The sequence below is a fragment of the Amblyomma maculatum genome, unplaced genomic scaffold, assembly GCF_055883805.1.
Source record: "Amblyomma maculatum isolate TAMU_Amacu unplaced genomic scaffold, ASM5588380v1 scaffold_106, whole genome shotgun sequence".
In the NCBI taxonomy this organism is placed as follows: domain Eukaryota; kingdom Metazoa; phylum Arthropoda; class Arachnida; order Ixodida; family Ixodidae; genus Amblyomma; species Amblyomma maculatum.
Window position 1 is genome coordinate 2,863 of NW_028146831.1, and position 21,425 is coordinate 24,287.

Here is a 21,425-nt window from a genome sequence, read left to right on the forward strand (position 1 = left end):
CCCGCTCCACTGGCGCTGTCGAAGACACAACCGGGGCCATAATTCTCACCAAACTCGGCGGGCCTGCACCACGTGTCGGCAGAAGAGGTTCCTGGAAGTCCAAAGGGAACAGCGATGGGCTGAACCGCGTCCATGCCACGGATAGAAGGTTTCAGGCCTGGGCATGTGTACGCGCTGGCGGCCTAACCAGACGCGGACGCCCGCCTGCCCTGAATTTCTAGCCTACGAGGCGGCTGCGGGCCAGCACCGGAGACGCAAGGAGGATTCCTCTGTTACCGACACCGCCGAACGAGCGCCGCCACTGCCAGGTTCTAAGAGCCCACGCAAGCGGGGGCCCCCCTAAAGAAAAAGGAAAGAAAGGAAGGCCTGTAGAGAGGAACACGGCCAACCGTCATGAAAGGAGTAGCTTAAAAGACGCCGAACGAAACGTTTGTCATTTGGAATTTCTATAATGTTTCTTCCATGTAGCCATTAAATCAGTTTGTGAAGTTTCACCGGAGTTTTATTCTGTGACCAAATTATGCCAACGCAGACACGACGACAACAACGATTACGACAACATGTGCGTCCCAAGACAAATCATGAATAGGGTTACACGTAAGCATTTACAAGAATGTACCTGTTCAAGCGGGGGGTTAACAGTTGCGTAAGGAAAGAAATAGGGAGCGCGATGGTGCGAGAAGGACAGGCAAGTGAATTTGCTGGTGATTACGGTCATTAGTGTAATATTGCACCATTCTGAATCGTTCTTAAACAAGTTCTAGAGAGCAGATTGGTGCGATGCGTTATAGATAGTGCGGTGACACAGTCGTCCGCAAATATGCGTATATTAGAGGAGACACATTAAAGTGAATCATTAAAATATATGAAAATAACAGGAAGGCAAGAGCAGATACTTGCAGCATACCGGAAGTTACTGGGAGGGGGCTAGACAAATTATTGTTGACCGAAACCATTTGCGTACGAATATACAAAAATTCCCGTATCCACATCAGAACATTAGGATCCAGGTTTAGTAGTTGAACTTTTAGTTGTAAGCGGTAGTTAGGCACTTTATCAGATGCTTTCTCTAAATCCAAAATAGATTGTACCGATTCGCACATCGATGACCAGGTTAAGACGCAAGTCATGAAGAAAATAGTTAATTGGGTTTCACAGGAGAAAGCTATGCGAAACCTATGCTGTGACGGGTGAAAATAGTTGTTACCATCTAAGAAAAAATAATTTGACAGTAGACGTGTATTTTGATTTTGCATGACACGCTTGTTAGCGAGATAGTTCGATAATTTAATGAAGAGCTTCTGTTGTCTTTCTTGTAGATTTGAATGACCTATGCCACTTACCAATCATCCGGAAAGGTAGTGAAGAAAGTGACTGAGAACAGTAATGACAGGCAATAAGCAGCCGGGTGTCTTGTGTTTCTTGGAATTTTATAGTTCATACCTTCATGCCACACGATGATGATAGTGCAGTCTTCAGAGTTATGGATGAAATTCCGTCTTCATAAACTGCGATGCTTAGTATGACACCTTTCATATTGCAAAAAGAAAAAAGAAAAAGAAAGGGCCTTTTGATTTCATTCGAGAATACTGAGGAAAATGCGGAATTAAATGTGCCAGCACATTCAACGCGTGTGTCATTGGTGAGGGTAAGTGCGTATTTTGGGTTAGAGTGTATTACTTGCCAAAACAGTTTTGGGTTAGTACGCAACAAATTTGGAAGTGTAGTATTATAAAAAGGACGTTTTATGCTGCGAATGACAGTCAAATATTCATCTTGAGCTACCTAACATATAGTTTTGCTATCAAATTGTGTTGCCGCTATCTTCCCAATAGAGGCGCTTATTTTTCGATTTGTTTTTAAAGAATCAGTAAAGCATGGTTTTTGGCTACTTGTACGAATGTTGACGGTTGGTATATGTTTATCAGGTGAATCATTTATTTATTTTTAAAGATTGCCCAGTTATCATGTGTCGATTGAATGTCATATGTAGCTTGTTATGCAGGAAAGTAGGTCTTAAGTTCTTGATTTATCGCCCCTTAATGACTATTTTCTTAAAGTGTTACAGTCTTCTTCAAGGTCATATTTGGCATTACAAGAAAAAAGAAGGCGGCTGGAATGACATTTTGGTCTATAATTCTCTGAAGGTAAGTAATGAATGAGACGGCATCGGGTTTACTAGCCAAAATAAAGTCAAGAATGATTTTAGATTGCGATAAGGTGCGCGTTGGTTCTGAAAGCAATTGTTATAAATTACCGTTGAAATGTATTGCAATAAAGTTGCCTTTTGCGGAACCTACTATTGAGGCAGGTGGAAGATTACGCAATTCTATGTTTGGGAAGGTAAAATCCCCGAAAAGGAGGATAGAGGCACTTGGGGTAGCTTGCTGTGAGTTAGATTAGGTTGTTATTTTGCTCGTTAGAAAAGTCATGGGTCGAATGGGGTCGCCTGTAGCAGACTCCCAGTAACAGTGCTATTGGTTATGAATGACACAGTTACTTAATTATTCCGGTCTTAGATTAGCCATTTTGGGGCTCCGCAGCCTCTTTAGGTGTTTTAAACCGCGCGCGCGTTTTCCTATTTGTGTTGTGTTTGCGCGAGCAGCGCGAGTGCGCATGAGTGAGCAGATAATCTTGGGGGCGGGATGTTAGCGGTGAAAGACGCGGGCAGATACGCGCGTCGAAGCAAGGCGCGAGGCCTTTTTTCGCCCCGGCGGGGCAAGCAGCGAGCGACATGGGCCAGCGGGGTGTGCAGGGACTACGGAAAGCAGACCGGCGTCACGAAGGTGGTAGGAGTGCCTGCAGAAACAGCCTGGGCGTATTCGCGTGAGTTGCTGTAACGCGAGGAGCAATGCTTCTTGTTCCGCCGTGAGCGCTTTGGCCTTATTGCTCGCCCTATTCGCTTCGCAGTGTGTTTTGTCTCGCCGCGGTAAAGCCCTGACATGTTTCCCGCTTCTCTTCGCTGTTCTATTGTCGCGCGCGTGAACAGCATGTTCTCAGCGCAGTAGCGCCTGATGTTGTTTCCTTTCTTTTTAATGCATTTTAGTTTATCCGGAATAAAGCGGGGTTATTAAGAGACTGGATTTGTCACTCTTCAGTCGAGACCATGGCTCGCGGACCGGTTTTTTGAAGGCGAGGCCTTCATCTGGCGCCCAATGTGGGGCCTGAACCCATGACCCTGAGGTTAAGTCTCATGCTCTACGGACAGAGCTAGCCGGGCCCTCTGTCGCTCACTGTTAAGTCAAAGTCCCTTCACGTCTAAATGACGAGTGGCGCCATAAAACGTCATTATTTCAGCTGTGAGAATCGGAGCGGTGACCACGACAAACGATTTCTAGGGAAAGTCTGCTCTGAACAGCTGCCAACTAGCATATCCGTTATGCTGTCAGAGTGTAGCTTGCCTTGACAGAAGCGTCCATTCAGTTCGTGGTGACATCCTCGATCATATTGATAAAGCCATACAACTGATTGAACGGATAAAGGAGGCCTTCCCGTTCACAGTATTTTGTTATCCTCTCCTCTTTGTTAACCTCATTACTTCATTTTTTTCTTGTACGATGTGCACCTAAACATCGAGCACATAAGGTGGGTGGCCCGAAATGGAACTCGCATACTGGGCTCGTGCCGTTCAGGCACTCGTCAGCTCTGTGATCTGTGGTCTGTTGAGATTCCCCTACTCATTCTGCCTGATTTTATCCTTGGAAAGGCCAAAGACATTGATGCTGATGATTACGACGCAGCTGCTGATTTCGTGGTGCCGGTTTTATGTAAACCACGATTTACAGGGGGCTTAGAGCGAGGAGACAAGGATAAGAGAGTGACACAGGACGGTCGCTCGTCTGCTGGCGCTAAACCTCCCTGTAAATCATGGCCTGCCAACTGTACCAAAACTCAGCTTTGCTTAAACTATGTGAACCGTACTTGCGCGGGCAGAGGAGACTTATCGGGAGATATAGGACTGTGGTCGTACAACCAGAAAGTTCGGTCAAAAATCAGGAGTCTCCCGCGGACGTCAGCAGAGTTGGCAGGCATGCGGAAGAGCCTTGCAACTCGGCCAAGTTGATGCCTGCGCTGGGCTTGTGATCCACGAGCTCATGGCTTTCCTCTGCATCGGCGATTCTGCAGAACGTGGCAATGCTCTGCCCCAGGCACTCTGCGGCCTCCGCAGAACAAGCTCGCGAGACCGTAGGCAGTCGGTAGCATAACGTGACTCAATCATTCTTCTCTGGTCCAACCTGTTCGGCCTTCGTCCTCGCTCAACATTTTTAACGCACGACGCGCCAACGCCAGGTCGTTGCGAAGAATAGCCCTATATTCATTGTAATCGGCCATTACAGGAGTTCAATGCAAATGCTAACACTTGAATTGGTTATGAGCGACACAGTAACTAAATTATTCCGATCTTAAATTAGACGTTTACATCAAAACATAAAATTTGCTGACGATCTGCTATGAGAACACCACCGCTCTTTGATAATTCACGGTCACTTGGGTGAACTTTGATATCAGACAAGTTGCGCCAGAACTTTGATATCACTAACGTCATTTTGTAGCCAGTTTTCTGTTAGAATAAGCAAGTTGCCTTGTGTTGATGCGATGATGTTAGAAACGAGCCTAATCTCCTCTGAAGATAACTGCGTACGTTAATGAAGATTGCGGGAAACGAAAGATCCCTTCTGGGAGTTAGTGTACTCTGTCTCTATTTATGGGATGCGGTGACTGCTACTCGATTTCTGTTAGTTATACACATCGTCGAAAGCTTACCATTTAGGGCCAATGCGATCTGAATTTGAGTCCGGACTTAATCAAGACTCAGATCATGATCTGAGCGTGAATGAGCCCGAGAGAGTCGATACATGTGTGCGTCCGCCGACCTGTGGGTGATTATAAAATGGTCTGAGCCTCGCGCCTGGAACCGCAGTGAGTCTGGTGAAACCAATACAGGGGGGCGCCACTCGCGAATAAAAAAGATAAAAATGCCGAATAAAAAAAAACACGAACAGGATGGCAGCAACGCGAGCACGAAAACGCAGAATTATTCCCTCCTGAACAAAAATCCAAACGGGTTGTTTGTTACTTAGAAATATTTTATCGCGCCTTTCAAATAAAAAATTCAACTGCACTATATCTCAGTTTTCACCACTTATGATCTAGTCATCCGAAACGGGTGACGTGCTGTGCGCAGTTCATTTTGGTCATTTTGCATTTGACGCTGACTCTAGTCACTGTAAGCGAAAACGCGATCAATTTATAGCTCTTGCTTAAGATGAAAATCGAAATGCCTGCAAATAGTACTCAACCCCATCCCGTCTTTGTGCTTATGAGTGTTGAATTGTATTGTTGATCGCAGCGTCAGTACAGCTCCTTAGTCGGCGGTCATTTTGAGTAGATTCCTTGAGCAGTCAGAGTACTTTTCGTGTTCCTGCATACGATATCGCGTGCTAAACAATGGCACAATTTATCTAAGTATCTGTAAGATGCTTGGATATCGCGTCTTCAATTTCTTAAATTTCAGTACACAGGGAAGCGTGCGACCCCCGAGTAAGGATCGTTTGTTCGTGCTGCCCAGAAGCTTGTCACCTGTTTCGGGATCTTTTCAGCGCATGGCCGCTGTTCGGCGCCGTTTTGTTTGATTGGTTCTCAGAATGGTCATGTGTTTCAATCTTGTGGCGCAAAATTTTGAGCTGTCGAAATGGCTTCTTGCAGTGCCGTCAAAATGACGTTAAGTTGCAGACACATCTTTAGCAGAGCTATTCACGCCGACTGAATAGTAGATATCAGTAACTGCGGACGGAAAAAAAAAACTGTATAGATGATTGGGAGGAAAAAACTTATGCTTGTATTACGGATGAGATAAAAGGTACTATTCCTGTAATCTGACTGGTTCACGTTGTGCAGCGGTAAATACGTCATGCATACACATCAGACTGTTATGACAAAATGAAGTTTCATGACATAAACAATGTCCTGTCATTGACGAAAATGGCAGAAGTTGGGCGCCACGTTAGGCGAGTGCATAAAGCCGCGAATTTGATGTGGAGTACAGGAGGCTGTCAACTCACCGCTGTTTGGTACAAAATTACTCTCGGTGGTGATGTAAGCTGAGACATCTTGCTGTAATTACAGAAAGTACTGAAACGACGCTATAAGAGTAGGTTTCAGCCGCGCAACCTTTTGAAGGATTAAAATGGAAGCGCAAATTTACAGCCGCACGAGGGCACTATCTGTCTTCCCGTCGCAAACGCTTTGCTCTCGCAGAGAAATCATTGATCCGTGAGGTTGCCAAGCGAAGCAATGGCGGTCTGCTAACTCAAGCGGCTTATCTGCGCGAGATGAGGCATTTCAGAGAGCACTGCGACGCTTTCGAATTATCTGTCTGGACAGTTCGTAAGTGCGACCACCCGAGGAGTCATATGGTGCTGTGACAGGCTCGGCGGCACCGTTAGACGCACGATGCTGAACTTCGTACTTTTCTTTGCACAGGCGCTACTGGAATGCAGTGGATCGGGCTGTGGCGACTTCCATGTGTCCCCGGGCCATCTGTCTTTTGTGACGTCGGTGACGCGACATCGGCAACCAAGTTTGCATACGGGTGTATTTGGGTCGCTTATATCGGTGCAATCAGATGGAAACCGCATGGAAGGACTATCACCGTTACCTCGTTTGGACACATCGTTTGGCGCAGCGGCAACATCCGAGACTTCGTGGGAACGGCCTAAAAAGACTGGACGGACAGCAGATCTCTTCAGTGGGCTCGGCGGCACCGTTAGACGCATGATGCTGAACTTCGTACTTTTCTTTGCACAGGTTAGTGACAAATGGTCATTCACAAGTTGCCTTAGAAGCGATTGTGCCTGCCTTGTCGTGCTGCCGATCCCCCAGTGTATTTTTTGTTGCTGCCATGAGTAATCGCGAGTGCTTTGCATGCTGTTGAAGCTAAGTGGCGATGTGGAGGAGAACCCTGTGCCTGATGAACAGAAACTGGATCAAATTCTGAGCACTGTCACGGAAATTAAGGCTACCCAAACTGCTTTGCAAGGTGAACTTGAGGGTGTTCAGTTCAGGCTCACTGAAATAGAAGACACATTAGCGTCGCTAAAGCTATGTAATGAAAAAGTGCAGAAATGTGAGGAATCTGTAGTGGTGATGCATAAGGAATTGTCCCAAATCACTAAAAGACTGGATGCCCTGGAAAATAGGAGCCGTAGAAATAATATTGTGACCTATGGATTGAAAGAGGAAAATAACGAGAGTGCCTCCGAGCTTCAAAAAAAAGTAGAAAACAATCTCTTGAGAAGCAAATTGGAAGTCCAGGTCAGATCCATAAAACGCATCCATCGTGTTGGCAGGAAAGATGCTGGCAATGAACGCCCTGTCATCTTGCGCTTTTATGATTTCACTGAAAAGGTTAAGGTTTTTCAAAGTTGCCATAAGCTAAAGAACAGTGGAATATCAATATCTGAGAATTTCTCGGTTCCTGTGCGCGAAATACGCAAAAAATTATGGCAGTATTTAAATTGAATCGTGACAATGGGGATAAAGTAAGTTTAGTTTTTGACAAGCTCAAAATAAACAATAATATGTACGCATGGGATCCCACAGAGGATAAAAGGGTACCAGTGAAGCAAACGAAAAACACATTTTCGAAATCTCATGGTGCTCCCGCTGAATGACGTTTTCACAATATACCATTAATCATTCTGAGTTTCAATGCTAGGAGCATTGTTAATAAGGATGATAAATTATAAGAATTATTCCTGCTTTACAGTTCAGACGTACTAATAATTACAGAAACGTGGTTGCACTCTTCCATACATGACTCGGAAATCGTCCCTGAGTCTTACACACTTCTTCTGATCGGAACAGCCGTGGTGGTGGGGTTGCTATTGCCATTAATCAGAACCTCTACTTCAAGGAAGTGGAAGGCATGGACGGCCATTAAAGTGTTTGGTGCATGATAACAACGGGTAATGATAAGCAGTAATCGGTGGTATTTTTAGGTGCCCGAACGCAACAGATGACTATCTTTTGAAAGGGCATGACTATTTGAATTCTAAAATGAAAGAACGGACTAAAATCATATTATCTGGAGATTTCAATTTACCCGTAATTGATTGGACCACCTTAACTCCTGGAAGAAAGGAAGTGACCAATTGCGAACTGCTTTTAAACCTAATGTTCAGTTTTTTGTTTACAACAGCTGGTTACTATTGCCGACACGCATTCAGTGTTAGACTAGCTCAGTGCTCAATCTTGTTATTGTATCTAGCATGTGAACCCCGGAACTTGTCATTGCGGAAAGTATATCAGACTATAAGTTACTCGCATTAACATTTCCACAGATGGGACAGCAGAGCACCGCAGTCCACCTTGAGCAGACACGTATTGTAACGAAAGGTTATAGTCTGGCTTATGACGTGAGCATCATCGACTTTATAGATTTAAAGTCGGATATTTATATTTTGGAAAACCGGTCAGTTGTTTAAGACTTACGGCTAAAGCTCAAGGAAACGATAATATACTGGGAAGAAAAATTCATTCCATCCAAGACGAAAAGAAGACAACGTAAAACGCCATATATTACCCGCAATATCATTCACCTAAAGCTAAAGAATTCGTAGAAGTAAAAAATCACTTGCGGAAATATGTGAACTCCCCCCCCCCCCCCCCCTGTTCATGAAAAAAATTAAAGAGGCGAGAGTAACGTTTTTTTCAAGCACAATGTCGAACTTTATGTCTACACAACCACAGAAATGTTGGCGCTATTCTTCAAAATCTGATGACGCGATCTCAAAAATATAAGTTGACGGATGTATCATAAATATCAGTGAGCGATTGCAAACTATTTAAATTCATACTTCCAATCTGTCTTCACACGTGCAACACCGGTGAATGCAACCCCTGCCCAGCACACTAGCCACATGCCCGAAGTGGTGATAACACAAACAGGCGTAATTAACTTACTCTTGCAAATAGATACGAAAAAGTGTCCTGGTCCTGATGGCATCTCAAACGTATTCATTAGACGCTATGCTGAGTAGACTGCTCCTTTTCTGTGCGCAAAATGTACCGAGTCACTTAAAACAGGTACTGTTCCACAAGATTGGCTCCATTCAAAGGTGAACCCTATTCACAAGGGCGGCAGCAAATTGCTGGGGAACGCATACCAACCTATATCATTAATCAGTTCTTGTTGCAAGGTAATGGAGCATATAATTCATAATGCTATCATAACATACTTAGAAGAGAACAACCTTCTATTCCCCAGACTACATGGCTTTCGAAATAAATTGTCAACAGCTACTCAACTGTTTGAAATCACACTGACCTGGCATCAATAATTATTTCTCGACTACAGGCTGATACAATCCTCATAAATTTCGCTAAAGCTTTCGATCGTGTTCACCATAAAAAATTGATTTTAAAACTAGAAACGATAGGTAGTGATCTGAAAATAGTAGCATGGATAGAAGCCTATCTTTCCAACCGTAAACAGTTCATGTCAATAAATGGTTTCGACTCAGATCACCTTGAAGTCCTTCGGGGGTCCCGCAGGGCTCCGTTCTTGGGCCCCTGCTGTTTCTCATATATGTAAATGATATCTATTTGTGTGCCGAACATGGAGTGACAATGAGATTTTCTGCAGATGACTGCGTGATTTATACAGCCGTGAACAGCTCTGGTGACCAAATGAAACTTCAGTCTTCTTTAAAAAACATTTCTGACTGGTGTGCAGCATGGGACATGCAAATTAACATATCGAAAACGGCGCATTTAAACATAACAAGAAAAAAATTCCTTTGTCTTACAACTACACATTATCTGGCTCCCCGATACCACACGTAGCCAAAGCAAAATACCTGGGGATCACACTAACCCAAGACCTTAAATGGCATGCACACATCGAGAACATATGTAGCAACGCATTCAAGCAGCTTGGTTTTCTTCGCCGCAGACTAGCAATGGCTCCACCGCACGTGAAGTTAACAGCCTATAAAACATTAGTACGACCTATCCTTGAGTATGCAAACATAATCTGGGATCCCCATCAAGCGTACCTGATCGAAAAGTTAGAAACAATTCAGTCGAAAGCACTACGATTCATATATTCAAAATACTCATGTCATGAAAGCGTAACAGCCATGCGCATCACTGCACAAATACAGATCTTGTTTTGTCGCCGGAAAGCGACTGTAATGAAGTTCCTTTACAACATTTATCATCATAGATTAAACATACATAAGGAAGACTACCTGTTAACACTCCAGCGTCGATCCACCCGAGGTAACCATAACTATTGCATAAGACCATTCTTGGCGCGTTGCAACACGTTTAAATACTCGTTTTTTCCTAAGGCTATCGAAATGTGGAATGCGTTACCAAGTGAAATTGTTAACATTACTATCCCTGACAGGCATCGATAGATCGCCAAGTACTGCCTTAAACTTCAGCTCCAACACTGCCATATTTGTCTAGCACTATGCATACACTTCAATGTCAACGAAATGGAGTCTTCCCACTATGGAAGAAGCAAGCAAATTTACTGGCAGCTTCTTTTTTAATAAGGTAATGTACGCGCCATGTATATGGAACATGTTTGCTTGCCACTTATGATGTATTTCACGTAAGGTTTTGCAGATGTGTGCATACAGGCTCACCATTTGCTTATTATTCGGAAAATAAAAATAATTACTCAAGAGCACGTTATGACACTACGCTGTAATCATATGATGTTGTTAACTGACTTTTTCCTTGACTGTTTTTTAATCCAGCCAAAAAAGAATCTTTCTTTATTGCTTTGCATTTTACCGTTACGACACTAATGAACATGTGCACGCGGCGTCACCATAGCTTCATACCACGATTTCCAGTCATCTTTCGCTTTCTTTCCCTTTTCTCATTTGATCCCCGTCTGTATGTGCAAATTGGCCCCCCTGGGCATTGACAAGTTAACCTCCCAGCTATACTCCGTTCTTCTGTTTCTGTCTCTCTTTCTCAGAAATCTTTCGCGTTACGCAGGAGCCCTTTCGCGCGCTAGCGCATGAAAATTTAACAGACTATGTATGCCTTCCACTAAATTGGTTGTGTGCGTGTCTGTAACTGGGTTACACTTGGTTATATTTTCATGCGCTGGTGCGCAAAAGGCTCTTGCGAACGCGAAAGATGTCTCTCTCTCTGCGCTGCTTTCCGCGCTCCACACAACTCAAGTTAACACTTTAAGAACTTAGCAGGCTTGCTGACCTGATGGTAGCGGGGTTTAAAACGGCTGTTCAAAAAGGTGGACAGAAAAGCCAGTAGCTAAGGCTAATTTTTGATATTCTGAGACTGGACATGGATCATGACGGATGCGCGGGCGCCGCTTAGCCAGTGCTGGAGCCACATCGCAAATCTGTCGATTCCATTGTTTACGACGGCGTTCTTAAACGTTTTAGTTCTTGCATTCAAATGCCGCTAATACGTGGATGTGAGAGGTCATCGGCGGTTACGAGGGGCAATGCCATTTTCCGCTCCTATTCTGTGCCAATCAACTGCGAATATTTCGTTGCCATTCTTTCTCTTCAGCTGTAACGTTCCTCGAGTCTCATAAACCCATTCAGCCTTTCCGTGCGTAGCTGCTGTTGAATGTGCACTCGCCAGCAGGCTCCCGCAAACGCAATGCCACCTCACGACCGCGCTCTTGCTCGCGCCGGCCGTTCGCGCATGTATTGTTACTTTTGATAAAGAGGGTATGGCATATGTCATCATTTTGATTTCAATCGCAAACTAGGCTTGCGACGGCGTTCTGAAGGGTAAAAGAAATAGAATGGCACCACCCGGAATACTGCAAATGAAACACATGTTTGATATAGAAGTTGTGAAATCTTCCACCACATGGAGGTCCATTAGTGATGCCGTACGCCATCGTTATGAACCCCGTCGCCTGTTGACAATCCCAACTGCATCTAGTACAACTACAGCAATGGCAGACGGATTTCGCATTATGGGGCTAGTAAGACATTTGCGTTATTATGCCCATAGATTTCGTGTACACTATTTCAATAGACACGAGTATCGAGCTCAGTGACCGGAGGAACAAAGCGGATGCCGAAAAATTGTATCGTTTGGTTTACAAATACTTTTGTGTGGTTTGGTAAGCCCCAGGCCACAGAGAATTCAGATATTAACTAGAGTTGCACTCAACACCTTTAAATATCGGTGCTTCGTCGATAAACATGCATTCGAACATTCTTGGTGACTGACGTAGCCGAAGCTAGCCACCGCCGGCGTTCAGATTCAGATGCAGTATATCGCTTTTGCTTCATTATCATGCAGTTAAACCATGCCGATAATACTGCGTGAAAAGATAAGTGCGTATCATCCCACGAGACAGGTAGATGATAATACACCGATGCACATAACCCTGTCCATTTATGCGCATTAGTTTATGGCAACATGCACAGTCTAGGGTAATGGTCATTTCCGGGGTAAAAAAAATAAAACGCTGAATAGGAAAGCGTACACTGTCAATCACACTTAGCGGGAAAATGCTTCCGCGTGATCATGCACCTGTGGAACGCCATTGCATTTAACTGGTCCGCGAATCAATGCTAAGCGACGCGCGAGAAGATTTACAACGATGTGGTGCTTCATGTTGACGGCCACTCTGCATCAGTTTGCTACCCGTTTGGGTACAATAGCGCTTCTCACGCGTGCAGCCCGCGGGGCCGGGTTCCTGTTTAGTATGATTGACTCCCCATGCGCGAAAAGAGAAATCCCACTGCGCGGACACACTGACAAGCTGCGTCGTTCCAAAGGCAGGGCTTGATTTTTCCCAACTACTGCCCTTGCGTCACCAGGGCACTCAAGTTGTATAGATTGGATTGTATAGATTGTATAGACTTTGTATAGACTGGATTGGCTGAAACTGAACGCGCGTCACCTGCTGATCGGACGCGGCGCACCAAAGAAAGCGAAACGTGCACACAATATTAAAGCATAACAATGGTTAGTCAGCCATAAATACAGTCAAAATAAAACGAAGGTTAAATGCTCCAAATATCAAACAGCCACAGCAAAAAAAAAGGCCTTAGCGCACCATAAAGACATCCAGACGAATTACCATAAAGCAATGCCTGAATGTAACGCCATCAAACAAAAACAACATAAAATGCAAAAGCTTTCTCCCGAAAGCTCACCCTGCTTATGATTGTTCATCGCATCGGCCCATCTAGCCGTCTATTATTTATTAAATGAGGTTTTCAGCGTTTATTTGTAACGCTACTCCCACCTCTCAAAAAGGTAGTCATTGGGGATATGTTTACCCGGAAAGCAAAAATGTCAACGTTGAAAAAGATTAAAGAACGCTGGATATGTCGAGGAAACGACTTCCGCATGTAGATGAAATTTCAGAGACTCGCCGTTTCTTAATTTTGTTCCATTCACTTCATTCCAGTGTGGCTTTCGTTTCAGTTTTAATTCGCTTTGTTCTTTTTCTGTTAATCGTTAGTTTCTCCGCGCTTTCTCTTATAATTTCGTTTCCTTTTGTATATTCACCTTTCCCTCCAGTTTCTTTTTTCCCGTCTTTCTTTGCTTTATTTTTGTCGGTACTATTTTTTTTCCTTTCATATACAATTTGTGCCCTCCTCCTATGAGCGTCTTTTGTAATTTCTCCGTTTCTTCCTTTTACTTTCCTTCTTTTTTTTCTCTTCGTGCGAACCAGTTTTTGCTTGTGCGCTGGTTGTAGAATGTTCAGCTATGTGTGAGCTTAAATGATAATGCATTCTAAACATTTCGGTGTGGATGACTTCCAGGGGACTTGCCAATTAACAACACCGTTCTTTTTTCCTAACTGGAGTCCCTGGGAACCTTTGGCCGAACTTTAACATTTATACGCAGTTGCCTTACTGATCATTTCGAAATAATAAACTTGGCCGACATTTTATTGCACCCAGCATCCATTAACAAATGTACGCCTCAGGGTTCAATTTTAGGACGACTGTATTTTTTAGCATGCATCAAGAATTTTTCTGGTTATTTCACCAAATCTAACTGCATTTTATGCGCTGATGACACTACATTATATACTAGTGACAGAAATATAAATTATCTAATCAAAACTTTGAAGCTGAACTAAAACTTACAGCTGACTGGTTTCAGGTAACCAGATTGAAATCAATCCTTTAAAGAAAAGGAAATTTTACGATGTTTAATTCGCAATCATAAACAAGCGATTAATATTGCTCTACTTTATTTGGATAACCAAATTATACCACTTTCTGAATGCACTACATTTCTTAGTGTCCCACGAGACAAACATCTGAGATTTAGTATGCACTCGGAATCATTGTCAGAATGGGCTTTTTGTATTGGGGTGCTTCTTAGAACACATCATTACTTTCAGCAACATATCCCCCGGGCACTTTTTTTAACATATTCACAATCAATTAACATACTGCATATCAACTTGGGGAACTGCATATCTCATTAATATATCAAGCATTCATCATTTACAAAATAGTGCAGTTCGAATATTTAGCTTTCCTCGGTCCTCTTCCCCCCCCCCTCCCCCTATACCGGAATCTTATTATCCTTTCTTTGCTGAGTCTGCTTCGCCACAACAGTTCTGCTAATGGTGATATTGTAATTACTGCTCTTTTTTCATCTTTGTTCAATTTTGCGGCAATTTGCTACTGCCCATAATTAACACTATCTATGACAAGCAAAACCTTCTGTTTTCAGCTATAACTATATGGAACTCACGGCCCTCATGCGCTAAAACAGATCAGTGTCCAGGTTTTTCAATAATAACGTCAAAGCAATAGCGGCTGTGACTCAGTGCTAAAGTGGTGTCTCTTCCTGTGCAGATCCTTGGATGCATCGACAAGCTGGTTTCATGGAACAATACTCCAAGTGGCGTCATCTGCGCATGCTTCGCAGACGGGTCATCGACTTACGAGCAGCATGCTGAAACCTTCGCCAGTGCATCGCCCCTGTGTGCCATAGCTACGGCTTGCCGGGTGGATCAACGGCTCGGCTCCTGAGTGTTCCATGGAACTTTGGTGCTTGTGAGCGCACCGTCGACTTCGGGAGCAGCGCGACGTCACCAGCCAAGAGCTTAAAAGCGCCATACGAGATCTCGTTCTTCAGTGGACAAAGCAACAGCGGCTGTGACACAATGCTAAAGCACTGTCCCTTCATTGTGCAGGTATGTTACCTTGAGAATACTCGGTGCCTAAAATCAGACAATCGATCATTGCTGCTGTTTCTTTGCCCACAAGACGCAGTTGGTTTGTGTTGGAACGCCATGTATTATATCAGCCACCTATTGTTGAGTGGAGGCGTGGAGCTCAATCCAGGACCTCCTTAATCTGACCCCCCAACGAAGCCCGGAAACTTATCAAAATGTAATCAGCCTAATTACAGCACTTCTGTACTGTCCACGTGCTCTGCAAAGACCGCTCAACAATCGGCTGCTGTAACGTGTCCAACTGAAACTGATAACATTGTGACCATGCATGCCGAAGTTGTTGAACGACACAAGCATATGGCTGAGGACCGTGGCAATATTAAGCCATTCCAAGCATTCGTTAACTCATGTTTTGATATGCTTGAAACCCGCGTGGCTGCACTTGAAGCGTCACCATCTAGCTTAACAGTTAGCGCGTTCCGAAATTAAAACACTAACTGAACTGTGGCTCGGTTGGTTGAAAAGAATGAGGACCATGATAACCGATCCAGTCGCAACAATATTGTTACGTTAGGCGATCCATGCGCTCATATGCGCATAAGAAGGAAAAAGAAGAATCTCGGTAGTTTTTGGTGAAGACGACGACGACGTTCAAGCAGTGTGGGCTGCTGGTGCCTGCAGGAAAGGCCTGTTGTGTGAAAGCCTTGTCTTCTTGTCCTAGCCGTTCGCCATCGCCTCGAGCCTACCGTACCCGATCACCTACTCCTCGCCGCAGCTTGTCCCCAACGTACCAAGGCCCCTACTCGGGAAACTAGGGAACGCAGCGCCCGGACGTGGCGCTGTGTTACCAACCCGGACAGCCAATTGTGTTTCGACCATCGCACCACGCAGCAATTTGATCAATGCCCTCGTAGATAGAGTCCCTGTTCCCGCTCTCATTGACACTGGAGCCCATATTTCAGTCCTTAGCTCTTCGTTCCGCCAACGCCTCAAAAAGTTCTTACGTCCGCTAACACCTCTGCAGTTCGTGTTGCTGATGGCAACACCGCTACCATCATCGGAATGGGCACCTCGCGCGCTAGCATCGCCGGCCACCACGTCCCTGTGCTCTTCGCCGTCCTTACTACTTGTCCTCAAGCCTTCATTTTAGGCCTATACTTTTTATCAGCCCATTCCGCTTTTATTGACTGTTCCTCCGGACGTCTGCGCCTAGCCCTGGTCCATTGTGTTCACGACCCTAGTGCTGACCATTCCCAGCCTCGCCTCCGCTCTAGTACATTTACTCGCCTACCTCCCGAGGCGGCAGTATACGTGCCCATGTAACCTTTTCCTTCCCTTCCTGACGGCGACTACGTTGTAAACCCCATCACCGACGTCGCTCTACAGCGCAATATCGTCCTACCTTATAACATTGTGCACGTCGCGAATAACCACACCTACATTCCCGTACTCAACTTTAGCATGTCTTCGCAAGTTCTCCCGGAGAGAGGTTTTCTTGCCGAGCTCTCACCTTTGTCCAGCTTTACTATATCAGCAGTACTGTCTGACCATGACGCCGAGGTACCTGCCTAACCAGTCTCGTCACAAAGCCCGGAGGACCGCATCTCAGCTATGGTTGCCTCTGGCCTGCGTCCCGAATAGGGCAGAGCCTGTGCCGGCCTTTTGCGGTCATACAGCGACATTTTTTATTTCGGTCACGGATCCCTGGGCCAAACGTCTGTCGTTACACATCGCATCGATACTGAGATGCCCGCCCTATTCATCTACGGCCTTACAGAGTTGCTGTTTCCGAACGCTGGATCATTCAAGAATAAGTGGAGAAAATGTTGGCCAGCAACATTATTGAGGCGTCGAGCAGCCCCTGGGCGTCTCCGGTAGTACTCATCAAAACAAAGACAACAGCTGAAAGTTATGCGCAGATTATCGACACCTAAATAAGATAACAAAGAAAGACATGTACCCTCCTGCAAGGATCAAAGACGCCCTCGACTGCCTGCATGGTACCAGAAACTTCTCTATTAACCTCAGTTCTGTATATTGGCAGATCTCTGTTGACGAAAGAGATCGCGAAAGTGCTTTTGTCACCCCGGATTGCCTCTATCAATTCAAGGTGATGCCTTTCGGCTTATGTAATTCCCCTGCGACCTTCGAGCGCTTGATGAACTCGTTACTACGCGGGTTCAAATGGAACACATGTCTGTGCTACCTCGATGAGGTCATCGTATTTTCATCAACATTTGAGGGCCACCTCCATCGTGTTTTGGTTATTCTTGGCGTCTTCCGAAGAGCTCGCCTTCAGTTGAACTCCAAGGAGTGTAGCTTAGGTGGCAGGGAACCGATGTCCTAGGATATTTAGTCAACACCCATGGCATCCAGCCGGACCCCGACAAAATTCGCGAAATTCTCGATGTAAGTGGTTTTCCTATCCCGAAATCTCGCAGCGACGTGCATAGCTTCCTCGGACTTTTCTCATATTTCCTGCGATTTGCACCAAACTTCGCGGAAATTGCCCGCCCACTTACGCAGCTTCTGAAAAAAGAAGTCGCCTTTTCGTGGGGCCACGAACTATCGGCCGCCTTCGCCGCTATTATTCTCCGCCTAAACGGTCCGCCGGTGCTGGCTCACTTCAATCCGTCAGCGCCCACAGAAGTAAGCACTGACGCAAGTGGGGATAGAATTGGTGCCGTTCTCGGAAAACATCAGCTCGTTTCCCCTCGCGTCATCGACTATGGCAGCCGACTCGACTCCTTTCTGCGGCCGAACAGTATTATTCCTTGACTGAACGTGAGTGCTTAGCCCCAGTTTGGGCCATTACGAAGTTCCACTCTTACTTGTATGGGTGGCCATTCACAGTAGTCACTGACCACCGCGCATTGTGTTGGCTTTCTACACTCAAAGACCCTACTGGCCGCCTTGGGCGTTGGCCTTGCGCTTACAGGAGTACAATATTTCAGTGGTCCCTGTCCCATCATCCATTCGACCCACCAAGCCAACTTGATTGTGACAATGATGCTTGCGTGCTCTCTATTTCTGACTTCTCCAATATTCGCCGTGAGCAACGCCAAGACCCTCAGCTTCGCAAAATTATCAATCGCCTTAGCGCCGATCGCCATGACCATTCCCTTCATTTGTTTGTGCTCCATGACGGCAGCTTATACCGGTACAGTATGCGATCTGATGGCCCCGACCTTCTACTAGTAGTCCCTCAGCACCTACGCACAGCCGTCCTTGAACAGCTTCACGACGTTCCCACAGCGGGTCGTCTAGGCGTCTCTCGCACATACGACAGTGTGCGCCGTCGGTTCTTTAGGCCAGGCCTATACTGCGCAATCCGGTGTTACGTGGCTTCTTGTGACCGCTGTCAACGCCGGAAAACAATCAGTTTACCAGCAGGACTTCTGCAAACGATCGACATCCATATAGACCCATTTTCTCGAGTGGGTCTGGATCTTTTAGGGCCTTTTCCACAGTCCGCACCGGGGAAGAAATTGATTGCGGTGGCCACCGATTACACCACACGCTACGCGGTCACACGAGCAATACCAACCTGTTGAGCAACTGATGTCACTCTTTCCCTCCTCAACGATGTTATACTCGTCCATGGAGCTCCCCGCCAACTGCTCACCGACCGTGGCCGTTGCTTTCTTGCGCGTATAGTCGACGAGATCCTAAGGTTGTGCAACGTTCGTCATTCTATGACAACTGCCTACCATCCACTGACGAACGGGCTTACCGAGAGCCTTAACCGGACATTGAATGACTTGCTGTCAATGTACGTTTCTGATGATCACCGCGACTGGGACATAATGCTGCCGTTTGTGACATTTGCATACAATCCGTCGCGTCACGGCACTACTGGCAACTGCCCCTTCTATCTTCTATACGGCCGTGAACCTCTGCTTCAATTTGATAGCCTGTTTCCTTCTGTCACCACTGCCAGCTCACGCTCGTGACGCCATAGCCCGAGCTGATGCTGCCGGCGTTGTTGCTCGCAACCGACTCGCAGCCTCCCAGCACTCCCAGAAACATCGCTGTGATTTCTGTCATCGCAACATCCATTATTCTTGCGGGTTTCTCGTGCTGCTTTGAAACCCAGCTCGCCGCGTTGGCTTCTGGGAAAAAAATTTGCCCCGTTATACAGGACCCTACCGTATTTAACAAGTCACTGCAGTGACATACGAAATTGCGCCCTTGCATTCCGCACGTCATACCTCTACATCACGCACCAAAATGGTTCACGTTGCACGCCTAAAGCCGTACTACACGAACCCTGGTTTGGACGCTAGTACGCACCGGGATGGTTCGTTTCAGCCGGCGGGTAGTTTTACGTTAGGCGATCCATGCGCTGATATGCGTATAAGGAAAAGAGAAGAATCTCGGTAGTTTATGACGAAGACGACGTTCAAGCAGTGTCAGCCCCCTCAAACCCCCTAACGTAGAGCGTTGCCACAGACCTGGTCGAAAGCGGAAAGAGCATCCACACCTAGTTATTCTCAAGCTACTGGACCGGGAAAAGTCTTTGGTCAAGAAAAATGTCTCAAAACCTAAAGGGTCTGATTATTACATAACTGAAGATTTTTCACCCAATGTTCGTGCTATTAGGAAAAGAATTTCGGATGCTTCTTCACATCTTCTATGACAGGGTTATGAGGTCAAACTGAGCTATGATCATGCTTTTATCGACGATGTTCGCTACATTAGCGACAGTGTGTCTAATGCTCTTATCAGAGACCCGAAATTTTTGAATTTTAACACTTGCCAGTCGCAATCTCGAGATTCCTGGCCTGCAGATAAAAAAAAATCTTCCACTGGTCAGGCTACGACGCCAGAAGGTGACGCCACATAGGACTGTGTGAGGGGCAGTGGATTGGCATCTGTGACTGCGCATCCCATTTCAGTTCTTTACACCAACATACGAAGTGTTCTACTGAAGCGCGATGAACTTATCTCTGTTGCTGATTCAGCTGACGCTGATATTGTGTTAATAACCGAAAAGTGGCTTTCGTCAAAGGTTGATGACTGAACATGTGATTTGCAAAAAAAGATTTAATATATACCGATTTGACAGAGGGCAGCCATGTGGCGGAGGTGTTATGATTGCAGTTGCGGACCACCTTGTTTCGTCATGCGTGAATATTGTGACCGATTTGGAAATGATATGGGTCGAACTTCGTGTGTCTCTTAAGAAACTGATTTTGGGAATTTGCTATCAGCCACCATCGTATGGCCGTACTTTTGTAGATGAACTACATTATGCTATCAATATGATTGTTGTACGCTTTCTTGACGTTCCTGTCATTTTAGTGGCGATTTCAACTACCTATCCATTGTGTGGTCAAACTCATCTGCTTATCCTAGCCCTTTCTCGACCAAATGCAGTTAGGTTCTTCACATGTGTGCAGATTTTAATCTATCATAACTTATCACTGAACCAGCCCGCACTGTCTCATCATCGTCCAGCGTGTTAACCAACTCACGCTGGCGTGCTGAACTTTTACTCAAGACGATTCACTAACACAAAACAAGACTGTAACGTGCGCGAACTTTCAACTGTTTCTTACAAGCACTTCTATCCTTATACAAACATATACAAAGAAAACATGTACAAACACGTATCAGAAACAAGTTTATAAGTGCAATTCATCAAATCCTAACCCTTGAGGCACCGCTTTCCATCACGCTGCCTGTTAACAGCTTGATCTCTCTTCACGTCAGAGCTATCGACGGATCGCTTACGCATTCCGTGGAAGCGGCCCGTGACATTTCATATGCTTCAAAGATTATTCTTTATCGCCGGTCTGTGAAATGTCCGATTACAGCTGTTTCCTCGAATATTGGGTTGCATGTTTTACAGCTATAACGTGCTTGGTGAGGTTGCTTGGGTGGTTATTTTTGCCGCAGTACCTGCTATGTTCATCCAATGTTATTTTTATGCAACTTTCAGTCTTGCCGATGTATCTCCTGCCGCATGACAGAGGGATGCTGTACACAACACACTTATCACAGCTTATGATCTTCTTTTGGTGGTCGATTCCGCATGTTGTGCTAACTCTCTTTTTCCTATTCCGGGAGTTAACTTTTCTGCACATTCATGTTAGTGTCGGGTGGGGGGGGTGAAAATAGAAGGGGGTTCCATGTTTTTAACAAGCGTTGAGGTGCCGGCTAGTTGGTAATACATTTTGGAATAACAGCGCGTAGGACGAGGACGAAGATAGAAGGACACAAACACAGCGCTGACTGACAACTGATTTAATTCCAG

At 45.4% G+C, this 21,425-nt stretch overlaps 1 long non-coding RNA gene across 1 annotated transcript; it reads left to right on the plus strand.

Moving 5' to 3' along the window:
* Positions 1-2,644: 2,644 nt before the first annotated feature.
* Positions 2,645-17,759, plus strand: LOC146170646 (uncharacterized). The gene is made up of 3 exons (XR_014703152.1): positions 2,645-2,826; positions 6,484-6,807; positions 14,844-17,759. It is a non-coding gene; the product is annotated as an uncharacterized LOC146170646 (long non-coding RNA).
* Positions 17,760-21,425: the final 3,666 nt, after the last annotated feature.